The sequence below is a fragment of the Falco rusticolus genome, chromosome 2 (genome assembly GCF_015220075.1).
Source record: "Falco rusticolus isolate bFalRus1 chromosome 2, bFalRus1.pri, whole genome shotgun sequence".
Classification (NCBI taxonomy): domain Eukaryota; kingdom Metazoa; phylum Chordata; class Aves; order Falconiformes; family Falconidae; genus Falco; species Falco rusticolus.
The window spans coordinates 8,251,232-8,256,245 of record NC_051188.1 but is presented as its reverse complement, the minus strand read 5'-3'; positions in this window follow the sequence as shown (position 1 = coordinate 8,256,245).

Below are 5,014 nucleotides of genomic sequence, written 5' to 3'. Positions count from 1 at the left end.
GCGGCGCCAGCCCTTCCGGTCAGGCCCGCGGGGCATGCTGGGTACTGTAGTCCGCCGAGGGGAAGGGGCCCTGCCTGAGGGCGGCGGCGCTGCGCCGCCATGCGGCGGGGAGGAGGGACAGCGCCCGCCGCGCATGCGCGCTCGGAGGCCTCTAGGGCAGCGCCGCGGGCGCCATCTTGGTTCTGTCGCCCGTCGTGTCTCGTCGTTTATATACTCGAACTGCTGCTAGCAGCCTGGCTGCTTCAGGCCGCGAGCGTTTCTCGTAGCTTGGCTGAGGTGGTTGTGCAGAAGAACCTGATCTGTATCAGATTGGTGTGGGTCGGTTAGGGGCTTAGGGCAGGGAGCGTTATGGTCTGTGGTGTGTGTGAAAGGTGTTGCTGCATGTTAAGAGCGAAGATGGACAGGCAGAGTTAAAACACCCACAGTGTGTAGAGGATGAGATGGGGAAAAAAACCTGCGGGTTGCGCTTGCTTGGAAAATCTACAGAGAGGAGTGTGCAGAGAGAGAGGCCTGTGCCAGAGGGCTGATCTGAGGGCTCAGAGCTAAGCAGTGCTTTAACACTGCCCAGAAATGGAAAAACATCCTGGGTATTGTGCTGCAAATTAGAATGAAGGCCACCTCCCTTTGCTGCTAAACAGCCTGGGTGCTCTGGGGAGGTTTGCTGTTACGGATCTGGCTGAATCCAGAAACTGATCTGGAGCAGCAGCTAGGCAGCCTGGTCAGCCTGAGGGAGCATCCTAGAGCTGTATGTGGGAATCCAGGAAGGTGTGCCCAGTGCTTTGAATATTCCACAGAGAGTGCTTAAACCCAAGTTTGAGTAAAACAGACTTCTTAATCTAGCCAAGCACAGCAGAATTTGTCAAAGACCTGCCTTGTAAGAACCTTAATGTTGCTTGCTTTCAGGCCAGACAGTACAGAGGAAAAAGCAGGCACCCTGCAGTAGGCCATACAGGATTCAGAGCAATTCAGGTCTGTATAGGTGTGGGCATAGAGCATCCATGCACATTGTGTGAACAGGAGAATTCAGCTCTGGAGGCTGCAAACCTGTTGACCAGAAATGCAGGGTCTAGTGACATGAGGGCTGAGCATTCACTGCACACACACAAAAACAGACTTTGGGAAGGGAAAACAGCCCCAAATTTCTCTTACATAGGGACTTTCATGCCTTTATGAGGTTACATTAGATTTGTGGTGGAGAGGACTGTGCACAGTCTAAGCAGTCCTGTTTTCTCCCATGTCTATTTGAATGATGCGAGCTGCTGCTGACAGCCTGATTTCCCATTATTCTCTGTCCTGAACTTACTCTGGCCTCAGACAACTGCCATAGGTGAACCTCTCTAAGCCTGGCTCTGCCTGTGTCCAACAATCCCCAACTTTAAATGCAAAACCAGCCCTGGCTTCAGTTCTTCTGAAAGATGAGCCTATAACTGTGGATCCTCATGCTTTTGAACTCTGAAGCTTTCAAACTGCAACCTGTTTTTATTTTACTCCCTATCAGAGCAAAATGCAGACTTTACAGCCTCAGAATATTTTTGCAAAATTGAATTCTTACTTTTCAGCTTGTACTAATTGCAATAAAATACTTCAGGCCCTCTCAGACATCTGTTTCATTGTAGAAGTCCAGGGATGCTGAAATTACATCTTAAAAGTGCAGACCAAAAAAAAGAGGATTGCTAGTGGTAAGTTTTGTAAAAAGTTCCAACTGCAATAGGAAAGTTTGAGAGCCATGATATAAGACATCTGTGAGTAAAAAAAGATGCATTTTTCAGCAGTCACCAGCAGCTGCAAGTTGTCTGAACTCAGCCCTCTGTGCTATTCCCAGAGGCCTGTTTTTTTTTTCCCCACAGCTAGTATGATGCAATCCTTTAAGCTGAGCACATGAAAATCCAGGCTTTCAGAGCAGAAAAGTCTCCCTAGTAATGAAACCTCCCTTGATTTTCAGTTACTTGAAGGTCACTTCACTTCTGCTGCCAGTCTGGCTTTAGTCTTCATTGAACCACTCATCTCTATTCAGTGGAAGGGGCTGTTGCTTCAGTGGACTTGCTTACTTGGGGCTTTGGTCCTGCCTTGTTTCCTTGTGTTCCTAAGAGCCAGCTGGGGGAACCGTAGTTTGTTCAGGGGCATTTCCTCTTTCAGGGCACGACTTTCATTCAGAGAAATTCTAGGATGAGGACGAAGGTGAACTGAAGATGTGTATGGGATATTTGGGGGAAGAAGCACTGCTGCCAGTGGCAGTTGTTTGAACCAGGGTAATAAACAAAAATTTGTTTTTATTTATTTATTTATCTATAAATTTAATTATAATTTAAAAAAAAAGCCAAGGAACTTGCTGGAAGGGTGCTGGCAGGAAAGAAAATGCCTGGTACCTGTGCTGAGGTTTAACTTCACAGTCATGCTATGGTAACAGGTGCTGGATTCAGCAGAAAAGCCTGAACAAGCCTAGTCTTATTCAAAGCACTGAGTTTCCAAGTCAACAATTCCTGTGTTGCCAAGATACAGACATTAGAAAAAAAAACCAACCAAACAATAGCAACAAAAAGCTGTCAGTAAAGGATAAGAGCCTCAGATCCCTACCCTCTCTGCAGGGATGTTATTGTTCGGCACTGACAATGTCACTGGCAGGCTCAGGGTGGCAATTGCTCCTTGAGCAGTCCTTTCCAACCACAAAGGACAGAAACCTCGCAGGATAGAAAGGCTGAGTGCTCCAGGGTGCTGATTTTCTGCTTCAGACAGACAGTGAGATGGCAAACTGGGTGTTTGGAAGCTGTTATTTCTGGCAGCCAGTACCAGCAACTGAACTCGGTTCATCTTAGTGATACAGAGCTGCTCTGAAGAGGGTCGCTGTCCCAGCTTGCCATAGGAGGGCAGCAGCCTACAGCCAAACAGGGTCTGTGTATTCTGCTCAACTCACCCTTCTGCTCTGTTTTATTTATTGTCATTTACACAAATACGGTGTAGCACAGCTCTTCCTGTGCTCTCAGCCAGATTCCTACAGCTTTTGCGTGCACACAAGTAACACATCTCTATCTTTGCTGTTCATCCATCTGGATGAGGGCCTGCAGCAGGAATTACTTTGTGCTGCCGTACTCTGCAAAGGTGCTGTAGGGTAGAAGGCACTCCTCTCAAACAGATGAAAATATGTGGACCTCTGACAGAAAAAAAATGTTGAAACCAATGAGGTGGTTGGGAAAAGGGAAAATAATGAGACAAGAAAAGTAATTTTTTAACCTGTTTTTCATACAGTATATATTTTTCACTGTCTGGCATCCTTCATGGGAGCTCCCTGTTGCCTACCTTAACTTAAGGATACAGATCAAAGTTTTAATATTGTCGATGGTGGTGCTATCTAGTCATTCGTATGTGGGGCTGGAAAGGACCATGCATCCTGAGTCCGCTCCTGCAAACAATGAGCACGCATGCCTGCTTTTTTCTGCCTGTTCTCTTTGAGATCTTTCCCAGCCTAGGGTTGATTTTTAACCTGAATCACTAGCATGTTCCGTTCTTGAGTTTAGGTGAACCAAAGATTTTCAAAGCTAGGTATCTCCTGAACTGCATTTATAAACCTAAACTGCTGGTGGATTTTCAGAGATGTTGAGTACCAAATGCCCTTTCCCTCTGCTCCCTCATTTCTGAGTAAGAGTCTGCCACCCTTAGAAGAGGCCTGGGCTATGGCAGCCTCTATATTGGCCATGTTGGAGAGCACTGGTGCCTGAATTCAGCTCCTGCAAACCTTTCCTGGGGTCTGTGACCTGTGTCAAACAGTACCAACAGCTACAGCAAAGCAAGGTACTATTTAATCTCGACACAGGAACATAGTATGAGAGAATGAGGAGTTTAAAACGGTAAAAGTGTCCAAGTGATTGCTTACACACTGTAAGTTATGCCTCCCTATCAAAGTTGGGGCTAATGGGCAGGGGCCTCATGTAGATTTTATTTCTATGGATGCTAAGGCAGAATCCATCTCCTCTTAGTCCATTCTCTGCTGTCAGCCTCTTGTCAGTCTCTGGTGGTCAGATACTGGTCACACAGCTTTTGTTGAGGTCTGGAAGCATCATATTCTCTGCTAAAACATAGTTCCAGTATTGTCTTCACATGGTGCCCAGCCTGCTCCTCTGGAGCTCTTTCTGGTCATTTTGGTGGTTTTGTAGCAGTACTGCTGCTAAGTCAACCAGCATGGAAAGGGGACAGTCAAGGAGCCAAAGATCTTTGGTAGCAGTGGTAGGTGATGCCTGTCTCCTTGAGTCCTCCAGGATTCTACCTCAGTCCTGAAATTGGAAAAAGGGAGCATCACACCACCACCAAGTGTTGCAGCACCACTGAGCCCTGGGGGGAAAGAGGCCAGATGGGAACTTTTGGAGAAGGCTGCCTTCATATGTGCTAAAATCTCTGCTGGGACTCACCCTGTGAAATCTGCCATGATGAAAAGGGGCCAAATGTCTTGAATGTAGGACAAGTCCCTCATCCTTTCCCAACTCATCTTCATCCTGGTGTCGGTACCATCCGTCAGCCCTGCCCCGATGCACACCTGCATAGCCTCCCCCTGCTCAACCCTGTTCTCCTACACCTCATGGCGTAAGAGGGGAGTATTGCTGGGGGTTGTGCCACAGGAAGCAAAACTGGCTTCGATGTCTCCCTCCCCACACTGCTGAGACAAGACCAAGGTGCAAGATACAGCTTGGGAGGCAAAGGTGAGTGAAGTCCACCAGCCTGGAGAGGGACAGAAGACAGCTAGTGTCTAGAAGACACTTGCTATTAATCATAGTATTGTCCTCTAATTATTTTAGCAGTGGTTGGGATTGCATATATTTAGGAACACGAGGGCTCTGCAGTGAAAGTCTCTTTTCTCATAGCTACTCAGGTCAAAGTGTCATGCTCTGGCTCTCTTCTGTGTTACAAAGGTGGGCTATACCACTGCTGGCTACTCAACTGGCTGTTGTGCTTCAGGATTTTGCTAGTAAACGTCTTGTCAGGATTTCACTCTCATTTGCCAGAGTTGCCTTGCAGGCAGGATGTT